General features: G+C 43.6%; 1 protein-coding gene across 1 annotated transcript in view; it reads left to right on the top strand.

The window, feature by feature from the left end:
• The window catches only part of WDR48 (WD repeat domain 48), a 1921140-nt gene that overhangs the window by 1181185 nt on the left and 725257 nt on the right, over nucleotides 1-14698 (top strand). The gene's annotated exons all lie outside the window — the stretch shown is intronic.

The following is a 14698-nucleotide window of genomic DNA, read 5'->3' as shown; positions in this document are numbered from 1 at the left end:
CGATGCCACTCTTGGCGGTGAATCTCAAAATGTGGACAGGTCTACCTCCTCTCAAGGTGTTTTCAGACCTTCCTCTTCTTTTTCCATCAAGGCTTACACTAAGTCTAAAGCAGCCATGCGTTCTAAGAGACCAGCTACACAAGGCCCATCTCCAGGCCCCATGCCTAAAAAACAGATGCTTAAAATGGCTGAGGATTTGATTACTCTTATCAGGGGTTCACAACCCCCCCCTGGACAAAAGGCCCAGAGTGGAGGAAGAATCCCCCTCCTCTGATCAGGGTTCCATTATTTCAGAGCATTCTGATGAACAGGAACATTCTTACTCCCCTTTTGAAGATTCTGATGCTGAGGAGTCCATCCCCTCTATCCCCCCCCCCCCCCCCCCAGAGGATTACTCATTTGGGGAAACTTTGCATACCTTAAGGGAACACTTCCACCGGGAAGGCCAAGATTATTCAGATTCCAAGAAAAGGCTTAGGGAATTTCTCTTGCTACCTCAGCACAGGCCTCTAGCTATACCTCCGGTCTTGGACATACTAGATGATGTGTACTCGGAGGCCTGCCTTAACCCGGATCCTCTACCTCCAGTTCCAGTCAAGCCTGACAGGTACTACAGGGTTCCTGACTCACACCAATTTCTATACAAAAGCCATGCTGCTGACCCAGAAACTATTTCACAGGGCTCCAAGGGAATTAAGGCCTCCACTGCTAATAATCCATTGCCTTCCGAAAGAGATTCCAGATCCTTAGAAAGATGGGGAAAAAAGGTATATACCTCGGCCACCTTAACCATGAGGGCATTAAACTGTCAGTTCCATATGCTAAAGTACCAACAGTTTTTGTTATCACAATTGAAAGGTAAAATGTCACAACCTGAACAACCAGACTTGAAGGAGTTGCAGGATTTGATGCATAGTGCAGAACAAGTGGGTAAACATACCTTACAATGCGGTTTTGACGCTCTAGAGGCCTCATGTAGAGCTGCTGTTACAGGATCAGTCATACGTAGGCATGCCTGGCTCAAGGAACAAACCTTACCAGATCATGTCAAAGCCAAATTACTAGATGCCCCTCTACAAAAGGATGTATTATTTGGTGCTAATGCTGAGGAGGTATTAAGGAAAATGGAGGAAAAGGCTAAATCAATGCAAACAGTGAAAGACTTTCTACAGGTACAACCCCCACGTTTCAGTAGAAATTGGCCTTCCAAAAATTGGTCTTTTCCAGCCACGGACAGACCCCAAAGAGGTAGATACAGGCGCCCGAGGGGCAGAGGGCAATCCCAAGGATCGTTTAGAGGCAGACAATGGCAAACTCCTACACAAAGAGGGGGTGAGGATAACTCGCAACCATTCAGAAAGCAAGCCCAATGACTTTCCCCTTTGCATGCCAAGCAAGACTCAAATGGCAGCACCATTAGGCAGAAAACTGGCATTATTTTCAAAAAATTGGCATATTGTCACAAAAGACAAATGGATCCTGGACATTATAAAGAGAGGCTGCAGATTCCATTTTCACACCCTTACAAAAATTAGAGGCATGCCAAACCTGCCACACAATCAAAGGGCAGAGGCACAAAGACTAATTTCAGATCTCATAGACATGAAAGCTATTCAAGAGGTACCTACGCACGAACAAGGTCAAGGGTTTTATTCCAGACTATTCCTGGTACCAAGGAAGGGAAAAGATTGGAGACCTATTTTGGACTTATCCATCCTAAACACATTTCTACTCGTACCAAAATTCAAGATGCTCTCACTCTACAGCAGCTTCTTCCCATGCTGGGCAAGGAGTCTTGGCTGGTAACATTGGACCTCAAGGAGGCATACCTGCATGTCCCAATCAGACAAAATTGCAGAAGATACTTCAGATTTCTTGCAGGTTCAACCCATTATCAATTCTCTGCATTGCCCTTTGGCTTATCTACTGCGCCCAGAGTATTCACGAAATGCCTGGCATCAGTAATTGCCTACTGCAGACTTCAAGGGATACAAATATACCCCTATTTGGATGACTGCCTGATCCAAGCGGACAGCAAGCACATTTTACTGGAACATCTGGCTTATGTAATAATGTTGTTGAATTCTCTGGGATACACAGTCAACAAAAAGAAATCAAGGTTAATACCCTCTCGGAAAATAATTTTCCTGGGTGCCAACTTGGACACAAACACCCAGATGGCCCACCTCACGCCAGAGAAGCAGGGGCAACTAACTCAATACTTCAGAACACTAGCAAATTGCACCAGGCTGACTGCAAGGAAAATCCTGCAGGCTCTGGGATTCATGGCATCTTGCATCTTACTAATCCCATGTGCAAAGCTGCATATGAGGAAACTTCAATGGTACCTGAAAAACCTATGGTCTCAACACAGCCACAGCCTGGAAACAATAATACCACTAATTCTATGTCTTCAAAAGGAATTTCTGTGGTGGGCTCAAGCATGCCAAGCAAACACAGGTCTCCCATTCAGCAAGCCTCAAGCAAAGCAAGTCATCACAACAGACGCCTCGGACTACGCCTGGGGGGCGCACATGACAGATCGGTGCATTCAGGGCAAATGGTCCCAAAAAGAAAAGCACCTACACATCAATCAAAAGGAAATGCTAGCAGTAATAAATGCTATTATAGCTTTCAAAGACCTCCTGCAACCAGGTCAACTATTGATAAGGACGGACAACACCACAGTAATGTGGTACATAAACAAACAGGGAGGAACCCATTCTTACCCCCTATGCAGACTGGCCATGTCACTTTGGAACATGGTCATGGACTTACAAATCGAACTACAAGCACAGTACTTGCCAGGCAAGGAAAACACGCTGGCAGACAACCTAAGCAGAAATATGACAGATCCACACGAATGGAAGTTGCATCCTCAAGTTTTTACAGAGATAATTCAAGCATGGGGAAGGCCAGACATAGATCTCTTTGCTTCCCACGAAAATCACCAATTGACAAAATTCTGCTCAAGGATTTTTCACCCAAAGGCCTGGAGAGTGGACGCTCTCTCTTTCAGTTGGACATCAATGACAGTTTATGCCTTCCCACCTCTTCCTCTGCTGCCCAAAGTACTATTAAAAACCAGAGCAGACAGACCGAAGATGATTCTCATTGCTCCAGACTGGCCAAGACAACACTGGTACCCACTCCTGAGGAGCCTGACGCATTCCCCACCATGGACCCTACCTCTAATGCCTTTTCTTCTGACTCAGCACAGCTTCAAAACTCTTCACAGTCAGCTGAAAACACTCAATCTAGCTGCATGGAAGATTCCTTAGCATCACAACAGACCCTACTCTCCAAGGAGGTGCAGGATGTCATTTTGGAGGCCAGAAGGCCGTCTACCAGAAAAGCTTACTCCGCAAAATGGAAGTGGTTTTGTGTCTGGAATGAGATAAAGGGCCAGGATCCTGGAAAATTGAATTTACCTCAAATATTACAGTATCTAGCTGAGCTGCTAAGCAGTGGACTTTCCTTCTCCTCCATCAAAATCCATGCCTCAGCCATTTCTGCAGAATACAACTCTGATCCACCCTTATTCTCTCACCCCCTCTTAGGACAGTTCCTCAGAGGGGCTAAGAATCTAAAACCCCCAAGGAAACAACCAATACCTGCTTGGGATCTCAATTTCATTCTAGAAAAACTGACTTTGCCTCCTTTTGAGCCAGCTGCCTCATCAGATTTGCATGCCTCATCAGATTTGCAATATTTGTCCTGGAAAACAGCTTTCCTTCTGGCTATTACCTCAGCTCGTAGGGTATCGGAACTACAAGCTCTCAAGGCTGTACAGCCTTTCATCATCTTCCATCAGGACAGAGTTTCCTTATGAACCAACCCGTCCTTTATGCCAAAAGTGGTATCCAGGGTGGCTTTGAATCAGGCTATACACTTACCTACCTTTTTTCCTAATCCTCAAAACAAAGGGGAGAGATTACTGCATTCCTTGGACATCCACAGACAACTGCGTTACTATTTGGACAGAACAAAGCCTTTCAGGAAATCAGATCAGCTCTTTGTGTCCTATGCTATAGGTGTGCAAGGAAAGCCAATTTCAAACAGACTATCTCTAAATGGATAGCCCACTGCATACACTTTTGCTATTCTTTTCATGGCAAAACTGTACCTACAGGCATCAGATCTCACTCCACAAGGGCCACGGCTACCTCTGCAGCTTTTCTCAGAGGAGTTCCTACCAAAGATATTTTGGAAGCAGCCACTTGGAGCTCTGTGCATACCTTCTCCAAGCACTACCACCTTCCATTATACTCCAAATCTTGAGCGGGCTTTGCCATTGCAGTCTTGCAGGGCATTCTGGCTCCTCCTAGTTCCACCTAGTGCCTACCTCCCCTTTCTTAGCTTTGGGATTCTACCCATCTGTTATGACTGCAGCTGTATGCACGATGAACATAGTACAGTTTTGCACCTACCATAAATGTAGATGTTCGAGTGCTAATACAGCTGCAGTCCAGGTTTCCCTCCCTCCTTCCCCTCTTGGGACAGGACTATACTCATGCTACCTGATTGGGGTATTCATTCTGGATGTATTTGCTTGCACTACTATATTTGAATTATATTGCATTGCTTTATCACACAAATTTATGTATTGCCTTCCTTCTGGGGGCACCTGACATCTGGGGCAAGAAAAACTGAAGAAAATGGCGTCGGCTGGTTCTTTTATACCCCTGTCGCACTGACGTCAGGGAAGAAGCAACGACAACTGACGCCGGACCTAGACTTTGGAATTCGGCCGACCGAGGACCCGCCTGACTGCAGGAGAACCCATCTGTTATGACTGCAGCTGTATTAGCACTCGAACATCTACATTTATGGTAGGTACAAAACTGTACTTTTTCTATGAAACAAATAGAAAAATAAATAACTACAGAGAGACACAGACACTGTTCAATGAAACAATTAAATAGACAGAAAAATGTAATGCAGTACAATCTTTAACATTACAAGTTAGTACTTAACTCGGCTAGTAATGCAGTTCATTGTAGGTATGTAGCAGAAGCCAAACAACTCAGGTATTCAGCAGTAATAAATTCAAAGATATTTCACTAACACTTATAAATATGATTCTCAACACCTTCTGGATCTTGTTTCCATATTGTTCAGCGTACTTTATTGCCATTTACAGAATGGGCTTACTGTACATCAGTATCCTGGCTGGAGAACGAGCGTTCTCTAGCAGCGTATTAATGTATAAGTAATGTCCGCTAAAAAATGAGTCTGCCGCTTCACAGCAGCATGTCAAGCTGGCGTGCACCTCGGAATAAGAAAACGGAAGGGTCAGCAATCGGTTGGGCTATTATTTTACACTCACTAAACAGCACATCTGCTGTTTAGTGAGTATAAAATAAAGCATGCATGTCTGTGAGTGTATGTGTGCATGAAAGTAAGAGAGAGATAGGATCAAAAATAAATGGATCAGAAAAAAGTTTGTGTGTATGTTTGTTAGTCTGCGTGTGTGAGTGAATGCGTGCATGAAAGCAGGAGAGAGAGAGAGAGAGAGTGTGTGTGTGTGTGTGTGTGTGTGTGTGTGTGTGTGTGTGTGTGTGTGTGTGTGTGTGTGAATGCGTGCATGAAAGCAGGAGAAATGGTGTGTGTGTGTGTAAGGAATTGAAGAATGAGCGCGATCAAGCCATCCCTGGCAGTATCATATAAGAGCTTTGTGTACCTCTAGACCATACCTCTCGGCACAAGAAATCTGGACAGAGCCACAGATAATGAAAGAACAAAGGGCTAAAAATAGGGTCGGATTTTAAATATTGCTCTTATAAACTTAGATGGTCGCTAGAATAGCAGAGTTTTGTTAACATGCATTTTTCTGAAGCAGCAGTATATGTGTGAGAGAGTGAATGAGATGACTACTGGCAGCAGCAATGAGGTTTGCGTACCTCTGCACCTTTCAGCTGAAGAAATCTGGATAAAGCCTAAAATAAAGGGGGAACAAAGGCTCTAAAATAGAAACAGATTTTAATTATTGGTCTTATAAAATTGCTTAAGTAATTGATTATGTTGGCATGAATTTTCTGAAGGAAGTAGTCTAAAGCTCAAATGTTTGTCATTATTTAGTAATTTCAATCTCCGATGACTACCAATTAAACGGTTTAGGAGTAAGGGACCAAAAAATAAAGTCAATACCTGGTTATTTTTTAAATGCTATATTTTGGATGTAAAATGCTTCCTCCAGCACCATTTAACATGTACTACAGCAAGTTTGAAACATTAGAAGGAGGAACTATTTTACACGTGGGCCAGCAGAGTAATCCAGGCTGCAGAGAGCTGAATAAGCGACTTTTCTTGATACTAAGTATATTTTTTGTTGCTTTCCACATCTGAATACCTAGCAACTGTATTTCGCCTGCCTTTCTGTTACATTGAAGCTGTTTTTACTGCATTTAACTTAATATTGCACTTGGAATCCTTGTTTGTTACTATTTGACTGTATTTGTAGCAAATTCTTCTGTGTAAGCTGTAGTAGCTGATTCATAGCATTTATAAGTGTTTGCTGTACCTGTTTCTGCCTGTTTTGTGAAAAAAAAGAAAAAAAGAAAAAAATATCTCTTGTTTTTCCTGCTTTACTAGTTTAGTCCAGTTTCAGAGTTGCTGATTCCTGGGCTTTGGTTGTAGTTCCTGTGTACTGTTTCCTTGCCTTATTTGGGGAAGGGAAGCTACCTTGCTTTCCTGCTTTACTAGTTTAGTCCAGTTTCAGAGTTGCTGATTCCTGGGCTTTGGTTGTAGTTCCTGTGTACTGTTTCCTTGCCTTATTTGGGGAAGGAAGCTACCTTGCTTACCAGTGGGAGTGGGAAGCATTGAGCTGCCTTTGTCCAGTTTTGTGAGGTTTCAGCCAGTATCTAGTAGTTTATTGGTCGTTTTGGGCCAGTTTCTAGCTTTTCCAGCCCCTGGTATAAAACTTTCAGCTTGTACCTACTCAGCACAGACTCCACGTGGGCCAGCAGAGTAATCCAGGCTGCAGAGAGCTGAATAAGCGACTTTTCTTGATACTAAGTATATTTTTGTTGCTTTCCACATCTGAATACCTAGCAACTGTATTTCGCCTGCCTTTCTGTTACATTGAAGCTGTTTTACTGCATTTAACTTAATATTGCACTTGGAATCCTTGTTTGTTACTATTTGACTGTATTTGTAGCAAATTCTTCTGTGTAAGCTGTAGTAGCTGATTCATAGCATTTATAAGTGTTTGCTGTACCTGTTTCTGCCTGTTTTGTGAAAAAAAGAAAAAAAAAAAATATCTCTTGTTTTTCCTGCTTTACTAGTTTAGTCCAGTTTCAGAGTTGCTGATTCCTGGGCTTTGGTTGTAGTTCCTGTGTACTGTTTCCTTGCCTTATTTGGGGAAGGAAGCTACCTTGCTTACCAGTGGGAGTGGGAAGCATTGAGCTGCCTTTGTCCAGTTTTGTGAGGTTTCAGCCAGTATCTAGTAGTTTATTGGTCGTTTTGGGCCAGTTTCTAGCTTTTCCAGCCCCTGGTATAAAACTTTCAGCTTGTACCTACTCAGCACAGACTCCACGTGGGCCAGCAGAGTAATCCAGGCTGCAGAGAGCTGAATAAGCGACTTTTCTTGATACTAAGTATATTTTTTGTTGCTTTCCATATCTGAATACCTAGCGACAGTATTTTGCCTGTCTTTCTGTTACATTGAAGCTGTTTTTACTGCATTTAACTTAATATTGCACTTGGAATCCTTGTTTGTTACTATTTGACTGTATTTGTAGCAAATTCTTCTGTGTAAGCTGTAGTAGCTGATTCATAGCATTTATAAGTGTTTGCTGTACCTGTTTCTGCCTGTTTTGTGAAAAAAAGAAAAAAAGAAAAAATATCTCTTGTTTTTCCTGCTTTACTAGTTTAGTCCAGTTTCAGAGTTGCTGATTCCTGGGCTTTGGTTGTAGTTCCTGTGTACTGTTTCCTTGCCTTATTTGGGGAAGGGAAGCTACCTTGCTTTCCTGCTTTACTAGTTTAGTCCAGTTTCAGAGTTGCTGATTCCTGGGCTTTGGTTGTAGTTCCTGTGTACTGTTTCCTTGCCTTATTTGGGGGAAGGGAAGCTACCTTGCTTACCAGTGGGAGTGGGAAGCATTGAGCTGCCTTTGTCCAGTTTTGTGAGGTTTCAGCCAGTATCTAGTAGTTTATTGGTCGTTTTGGGCCAGTTTCTAGCTTTTTCCAGCCCTCTGGTATAAAACTTTCAGCTTGTACCTACTCAGCACAGACTCCACGTGGGCCAGCAGAGTAATCCAGGCTGCAGAGAGCTGAATAAGCGACTTTTCTTGATACTAAGTGTATTTTTGTTGCTTTCCACATCTGAATACCTAGCAACTGTATTTCGCCTGCCTTTCTGTTACATTGAAGCTGTTTTACTGCATTTAACTTAATATTGCACTTGGAATCCTTGTTTGTTACTATTTGACTGTATTTGTAGCAAATTCTTCTGTGTAAGCTGTAGTAGCTGATTCATAGCATTTATAAGTGTTTGCTGTACCTGTTTCTGCCTGTTTTGTGAAAAAAAGAAAAAAAGAAAAAAATATCTCTTGTTTTTCCTGCTTTACTAGTTTAGTCCAGTTTCAGAGTTGCTGATTCCTGGGCTTTGGTTGTAGTTCCTGTGTACTGTTTCCTTGCCTTATTTGGGGAAGGGAAGCTACCTTGCTTACCAGTGGGAGTGGGAAGCATTGAGCTGCCTTTGTCCAGTTTTGTGAGGTTTCAGCCAGTAACTAGTAGTTTATTGGTCGTTTTGGGCCAGTTTCTAGCTTTTCCAGCCCCTGGTATAAAAGCAGCTAAGCGTTAGCGAGATTTAGAGCGATTTAGCGGAGCTGCCACTGTTGCACACTAGGGCAGTGCCGGTTAAGCAGGTTTAAACTATTCGGCTACCTAAAGTCCACTCTTCAAATTTTCCTTAAAACTACCTTCCTCGAACTATACTACTGATCAAATCAGCGTATCCTATAACTAAAAGATCAACTCTACTTGACTCCAAGTAGACTATTCTCTATCTATTAAACCTAGCACTTGCTCCTACAGTACTTATTACCTTGATACGGCACTCTTGTCATAGATAGTACCCCAAAAGGCAACCCCATTTCTCGGTCACCCACGTCCCGGAATCTTTTTAAAGTTTTTCGTCTACCCTTCTAGCATGTCGAGGGATCAGTTGCTAGTGTCCTCTCCTGCTCAGCTGGTGAACCTGGGAATATTGAGGCAATGTTTCAATTGCCTCATGTACACAGACAACCCTTTCCTCCTCCCACAAAACACAAATACATGCGAGAGATGCAACTATACGGCCAAACTGGAGGCTGAGCTCTCTCAACATAGGACTGGCAAGACCAGTCAGGAGGAGAAGGTTACCACACACACTATAGACCCAGTCTCACATAGTACCATTACAACCTCAAATCATAAACATAAACACACAAAGACATACTCGGAGGCTCTGATCAAAAATCTACCAAAACAGCAGAGGCCACCAAAGCAGACACCCAAACAACCACCACCTCAGAACACAACACCCGCAACACATAGACCTCACAGTCAGAGTGTCAAACAGTCACAGCCCTTAAGGCCAAACACAATGCCAGACACACTAGTCATTGGTGACTCCATAGTCAGACACACTGATGTCCCGCTCACCAGACTGAGTAAGGAGAAGGTCACAGTAAGCTGCCTGTCGGGCGCTAGAATCCGCCACATAACGCAAGCACTCAGGTCTCTCAACAGCAGGTACAAATATGACTCAGTCATTGTCCACGCTGGTGTAAGCGACCTGAGACGCACCTCCTTGGACTACATGAAAAGAGACATTGAGGAGCTCTCTGATTATGTAGCCCAGGCAGGTATGACCCTGACCTTGAGCAGTATCCTACCTTCACCAAGAATGATGCCACAATACAGAGATAAGATGATCAGCTTTAACAATTGGCTTAAACACTGGTGTCATTCAAAGGGGATCCAGTATCTGTCTGCCTGGGATGACATGCTGGACAAGCCACGCTGCTCGCAAGGGACGGCTTGCACCTGTCACCCCTGGGATTCGGATATTGGCAAAGGCTCTTGCCACCCCATAGTGCCTTTTTAGGCAAGGCTCAAATTCTAAACCTACCACCCTAGAACACAAAAAGGAAAAAACTAAGGGTAATGCTGCTCAATGCCAGAAGTCTAAATCTCAAAATGCACGACTCGAGGCCCTTCTCAGTATGGAGAACATCGATGTCTGTGCTGTGACAGAAACCTGGTTCAAGGCTCCTGAGAGCACCCCAGCGCTATCAGGTTTTACCTCATATCATGCGTTCCGGCCCCAAAATCCGGACAATACCAAGAAAGGAGGGGGGGTATCCATATTCATCAAGGACACCCACACCTCAAGACTGGTGGCAACGCACGATGCATCGGAGACCATCCAGGTGCAATTAACCATAGGCAAGACTGCTCTGCAAATTGTAGCATGTTACAGGCCACCCTCACAAACTCAGGAAACTCACATGGTCTTCCTGAAAACACTAGAGGGGATAAATGTATCACCAAACACCATCATACTAGGTGACTTCAATTACCCTAATATAGACTGGGAACACTACTCAAGCCCAAACACCCTAGCCCAAAAGTTCCTGGAATTCATAAACTCAAATGCCATGGAACAACTAGTCACCATCCCCACAAGAGGAGATAACATACTTGATCTCATCATCACGAACATGGGAGCACAATGTTCAACACCGAAGTATACCCTCACTGGTGAGATCAGATCACAAACTAATCTCGCTGGAGGTCCTCATCCCACCCCCACCTGAAATAAAAAGACCACAGTAAAGAACTTCTCAAAAGCCGACTTCACACTTCTAAAGACTAGTGTGGTCTCCTTTCAGGCCCCGAGGCGGTGGAAAACAATACTCAAGCCGCTGAATCACTTACAAACGCCTTCTACCAGCACCTGCAGGACTGCATGGATAAGGCAATCCCAAGCAAAACAAAGACTCTTTGTACCAAAGGCAAGCGTCCAGTCTGGTGGACCCCAGCCATAAACAAACTCTACAACAAAAGGAGGAAGCTACTACAAGATAGAGCAAAATCCTTAAAAGGTAAGACACCCTTGATCACTATAAGTAAAAACTAAGAGCTCTCATAAAATCATCCAAAGCAAATTTCGAGAGAAAAATAGCTAAAGACTCAAAAGACAATCATAAGGCCTTCTTTAGCTATGTTAGAAACCTAGGAGGAAACTCCCAGATATGCTCAGAACTAGTTCAAAATGATGTGAAGATTACTGATCCTACAGACATTGCCAACATACTGGCTGACAGGTTCAGTGCAAACTTCTCCCCCCCAAAAGGAGAGATATCTATACCAAATGAGTGCAGCCCCCAAACATATCCAGCGCCCAAGTGAGAACTGCTCTCTCCAAAGCAAAAAACAGCATCCATGGGACCCGATGGTGTCCCGGCTGTGTGCTCCACGAACTCAATGAGGAATTAAACCCACAGCTAGGGCAGCTGTTTAATCAAAGTCTTACCTCTGGATACGCACCCAGGAGTGGCGCACTGCAACTGTGGTCCCACTTCACAAAGGCGGTGCCTCCACAGACCCTGGAAATTACCGGCCCATTAGCTTGACAAGCCTTATCTGCAAAGCCATGGAGAGGATCATAATGGACCTCATAAATAAAGACATAGGGAATTTGCAGACTTTGGATCCAACCCAGTTTGGCTTTGTCAAAGGCAGATCATGCCTTTTAAACTTGGTTGACTTTTGAAACAGTCACCAAAGCCATTGATGAGGGAAAGGCAGTCCATACAGCCTACCTCGATCTGGCTAAGGCCTTCGATACAATACCCCACTCGGGTATCATTGAAAAACTCATCAGCTTAAATGTTAACCCATACATCACAAGATGGGTTGCAAACTGGCTGAGTGACAGAACCCACAGGGTCAGAGTTGCTGGCGCCATGTCAGACTCAAAGCCTGTCACAAGTGGTGTCCCACAGGGCTCAGTCCTGGGCCCACTCTTGTTTGGCATCTACTTTTCAGTACAAGCAAACACAGGAGGGTTATGGCTGACAAAGTTTGCAGATGACTGCAAACTGGGCGCCATAGTAGAAAACACATCTGACACAGATATCCTTCAGAAGGGTCTCACAGTAACGGATAACTGGTGCCAGAGCCACGGCCTAAAGTTAAATGTCAAAAAATGCATAGTCATACCCTTCGGGAAAAACAAGGTTACCCCTAGCTACCAAATAGGTGGCAATCCACTGAGCACAGAAGAAGTTATCAGGGACCTGGGGACCCAGGTTGATAGTAGTCTGTCATTCGACACCCATGTAGCTAAAGTAGTTAGGAAGTCCTTCTACATTGCCCACCTTATCATGAAGGGATTCTCATCTAGATCAAGGGAGGTCATAGTCTCCCTTTACTCATCACTCATCAGACCAATGATTGAGTACAATGCCCCATTCGAATGTATCTGACCCGACACTTGCAGCAGCTGGAGAGGCCACAAAAGTTCCTCACCAAAAGGATAAAGGGTCTCAAAAATCTGTCCTATGCTGCCCGACTGAAAGAACTCCAGCTCTATTCAGTCGCACCGCTTGCTCAGAGGTGACCTTTGCCTAACATACAAGGCCATGTCAAACCCAGATTTGATGAATATGCTTCACCTCAAAAATCTAGATCCATCAGAGCCACAAGGGCGGAGACTTAAACCTCGACACGGCTATTAATAGGACGTGCTGGAGGGATAGATTCATCACCCAAAGACTCCCTATGCTGTGGAACAAAATCCCGGTACATGTGAGGCAGAGCACCTCGCTGGCCTTGTTCAAGAGAAATCTTGACCAATGGATGGGAGATCGCAGATATACCCCAGGAATTACCTCAGTGTCACTGCTCGACAGAGGCACAGCAAAATAATGGGTATAGTTCCCCATACTAAAGGGGTGGCGTAAGCCACAAAACAATGGGCTAGGCTTATAAATGCCCTCGGGCAGATAGCCTAGTATGAACCTATGAACCTATGAACCTATGTGTGTGTGTGTGTGTTAATTACAGAGAGCCCATTCTATAAGCACAGTAATGCCCTCCGGGTTGTGTGTTAATGTGTAATTAATACCCTTCCAGAGGTGTAGAGGCCCGACACTGCATTGACGTTAATTACACATTAACACTTATCCTGTCAGGCGTTATCGCTTGCGTAACCATCTTTATCTGTTCACCGATTTTCCTGCAGCTCAGCTCTCAGTGCAGGTCTCTCACCTTCAAGGTCATTATTTTTTTTTTCTTTCCTTTTGCTGTGTAGTCAACCTCTTTCTGCTTAGCTTCCTATTGCTTGATTCATGGATGTAACATTCCTGTCTTTAGTTATACCCCATTACTTTTTGGAACAATTTACATAACTAGTCATTGTGTTGGGCTGCTTCAAAAACTTCTGTCTGTTTTTCCTGTTCTTCATGCCACTCTATCATGCATTTTTGTTCTACTTTTCTAGGAACCACTTTTTTTCCTGGCTTTCTGTTGAGAGCTGTGGGCTTAAGCAAACGTCTTGTATTGATTTTCTAGCAACCCCGCCCCCCATTTGGAATGATCATTTACACTCAAGCTAAAAGGATCTGAAAGATGACTAGTCTGTAAAGGGGATACCCAAAGCTGAGGAAGTCCCATCGAATGGATGAAGTTTCACTTTTCGTGAATTCCCTTAGTTGATGAATACTTATGTATCGCTAATCCCATTGTTCAGATAGCTAGGTTTTTAGGTACTAACTAAGATTACAGTCATGAAGACCATGAGGAAGCACAGCCATATCACCCAGTATCAATGGGATATTTGAAAGTGCTTTCATTAAGCAGGTTTTTCCCCACTTATCCTAGATGAAAAATTGTGATCTCCAGTTCAGTCATCTGCTGCTATTGCAAGTTGTTAATTAGCTGCATTTTGCAGGGAGCACTTCATATAGCTGTACTTTATTGTGACTATCCTCATAACTGTACTCTGTGTAAAATAGGGGCAGTATGTACTCTGCATGCTTTCATTTTGTCTGATTTCCGGCCTTTATTTTTTACCCTGATGCAGTTTTCTAAGAGAGTGAGAAGTCTACATATTTTAGACGTAGATAGAATTCTAAGGAATACACTGGAGTGGAAACGAGTTGGATGAAGTGATTTGTATCCTCTGGAGTGGCCTTTTAGTGGATTTCTGTATTTTTTACTACATCAGGTTAAGTCATTTGAGTGAAGTCAACTTCTCACACCAAGAAATGGCTACTGTAGTTGATCATTACAGAAATATGTCTGTAGCAGACATTAAGTGCGGCTGCGTCTTGCAGTAAAACACTTCTGGTATCTGGTCCAACTTAAGCGATATTGCCTTTTTTGCACTGCTTACTTTGCCCTGATTGTAATGATGTGCTTCAAAGTAGTGATGTTAGCAGCTTATTATCACAGGTTATCTTTTACAATCTCTTGCAAAACGCTTATCTTTTTTATTTTTTTTTTCTTGATTTATGTTCTCTTTTTGTAGGAATGAGTCATGGTGTGTCTTTGTAGGTGTGTATGCCTCACATTTCTTTGACTTCCTTTTCTTGTATTATGCTTTGTTTTGTAGAGGGATTATTAATTGGGGCAGACGTGACCCCTTACACCATAGGATGATCCAGCTTTGATGGGGGGGGGGGGGGTAACACTGGAGGTGAATGAG

This window comes from Protopterus annectens, chromosome 3.part1, assembly GCF_019279795.1.
Source record: "Protopterus annectens isolate FY-2018-M chromosome 3.part1, PAN1.0, whole genome shotgun sequence".
Taxonomy (NCBI): Eukaryota; Metazoa; Chordata; order Ceratodontiformes; family Protopteridae; genus Protopterus; species Protopterus annectens.
The sequence above is the reverse complement of the archived record's forward strand: the minus strand, read 5'-3'. Positions and strand labels throughout refer to the sequence as shown.